Source organism: Hibiscus syriacus, unplaced genomic scaffold (genome assembly GCF_006381635.1).
Source record: "Hibiscus syriacus cultivar Baekdansim isolate YM2019G1 unplaced genomic scaffold, ASM638163v2 tig00110610_pilon, whole genome shotgun sequence".
Lineage (NCBI taxonomy): Eukaryota > Viridiplantae > Streptophyta > Magnoliopsida > Malvales > Malvaceae > Hibiscus > Hibiscus syriacus.
In genome coordinates this window covers 8,983-11,442 of record NW_024062800.1, presented here as the reverse complement: position 1 = coordinate 11,442, position 2,460 = coordinate 8,983, and the positions used below count along the sequence as shown (strand labels likewise).

At 39.6% G+C, this 2,460-nt stretch overlaps 1 pseudogene; it reads left to right on the top strand.

Moving 5' to 3' along the window:
* On the top strand, window positions 1-2,187 carry LOC120135556 (annotated as a pseudogene).
* The last annotated feature ends 273 nt before the right edge of the window (window positions 2,188-2,460 follow it).

Sequence of the window (2,460 nt, the reverse complement as noted above, 5' to 3'; positions counted from 1 at the left end):
ATGACTACCTCCGTCGATCCTCTCGTCGTCGGTCGTGTCATCGGCGATGTGATCGACATGTTTGTTCCCACCGTCACCATGTCCGTCTACTACGGTTCCAAGCATGTCAGCAACGGCTGTGACATTAAGCCTTCCATGGCTATCAACCCTCCTAAAGTCGCCATCGATTCTCCGACCAGTTTTATACTTTGGTTCGTTATCTTCTTCTTTTTTAAACTTGAATTGGGTTATAATTATGAGTGTTTAATGTTTGTCGATATGCCTGAGTGTGACAATTGATTATGCATGTTGATGGTTTTTAAACCACGTGATGACTGACACTGATGCGCCGAGCCCCAAAGAGCCAAGCATGCGTGAATGGGTTCACTGGTACGCGTTTTGACTTTTGAGCACGTATTTTATGATATAATCATGTAGTTCATCTCGTAAAATATCACCCGATTCAGGGACGGACCAAGAAGGCAAGAACTATTGAAGCAAGGTTGATTCTGTAGAAATTTCAAATTTTCATATAGTTAAGTTCACATTTGATATAAAATCTTAAGTCTATATCTAACTCCATTACTTTCTTTCATGTGTCATGATCGTTTCTGACAATCCTGAAGCAACCCCACAAGAGGTATACATATTTATATAGTCTTCCCTAATCACTTTGAGTGAGGGAAATCATATTTCTGCAGAAACAAGTCCTGTAATTATAATGATATTTAGTTTTATTTTCTTTCCATTCTCTTTCATCTCAGCCGATCGAGATTAAACCAATTCTTGCATGCGTGAATGCATGCATACATGCAACCTACAATTTTTTTTTCCTTTTTTGCGGGGAAAATTGTTTAGAGCTGAGACAAACATTTTGGATTTTGCTGCTTTGCAGCAGTAGAACAGATATTGAAAAATACATGTGCCACTTTTAATTAGAGATGAAAGATCCAATACAACCTTAACAAATGTTCTTGTCCAAAACGAAAATTCCCTTACTGTATTTCACTGACTCACTGCTGCAACCCAATAATTTTTCCCTGAAATTTCTATTGTTCATTGTATTTTGCAATTGCATGCATCACAGATCTGACACATGGTTAGTTGTTTGAACAACAAGAATCATCCCATCCTAGCTTTGGATTCTCTTACATATTCCCACGTGCCATGTAACCACATTGTCTACGTGGCTTCGGTAGGGACAATAATACAGTCTTTAATACTACTGATTAAGTGAGAATGTTTCAGGGAAGGAAATCCTGGCTTACATGAGGCCACGGCCGCCGGTAGGCATTCATTGGTACATACTGGTGCTGTTCCAACCTATGAAGCACGGGACGGCAATGGAGCCAACTACCCGATACGTTTCGGGCACAGGGACAGCTGGGTACGTATCGGGGACGTGCCACGGTAATAGGTTCCGCTGGCCGAATTCGAGGACGGTCAAAGCTTATCTGGGGACTTTTCGGGGACGTCCCAGGAGTAATTTTGGCCACCACCGCACACACACAAGCAGCGCCGGTGAAAAGCACAAACAAAGCGCCGATAATGACATCTGAAAACCAATCACGACATTCCCAAAGCTACTTGCCCTATGTCCTCGTCTTTAAACTGCCGCCATCCTTCATCCTCTTCGGTGACCACTTCAAGGTTTGTGAAAAGGAAGAAAAGAAATAAAAGGAAGAAGAAGCGGCCGCTGGGAGAAAGAAGATTTAGAATAGGGTATAAAGAATTTTTGGTATAATTGCTATTTGGTCCCTGAGCGTTTTCGGACTTTCGAATCTGACAACAATTTTTGCAGTATTTTTAAATTTGACACTAAAATCAATTTAGGTATTTGGAAAAAAATTATCAAATGTTAGGATTTTAATTAGGGTGTTACACCAATTTTCTATAAAGTATTGATTTTATTTATGATTTTTTACTTCTATTTATAATTTTAAATTTTTTATATATCGTACCATTGTCGTCCTTGTACCCAATAATTTTAAAAATTGTCGTTTCCCGTTTCCGTAGTCATTCTCGTATCCGTATCAGTGCAAGTGTGCAACATAGGTTCCAACAAAAGGGGCCGTTGGGTGCGGTGCTGCAACCTGCATCGCGGGCTAACTTCAGCACAAGGTTCTTCGCTAACACCTCAACTTGGGGTTGCCTGTAGCCACTGTTTATTTCAACGCCCAAAAGGAGCCCATCAGCCGAAGGCGTTGAGTTGAATCTCCACTGCTCTCTTCTCAATACAAATATAAAAGTGCTTTGAGTGTGTTGGGAGAGTGTGGTTAAATGTTAATTATAGTTTTTGTGTGATGTAGTTTGTGCAAGTGTAATAGTTGTACGTTTGAGAAGTTGTATGTCACTTTATATTTCATGCTAATTTATACCGGCAAAACTGGGGAATAATACAGTGGAAAAATATTGAAAAATAGAGGTGGTTGAGATTTATTTTGGGATTTAAAATTTTGTTATAGTAAAATTCTATTATAA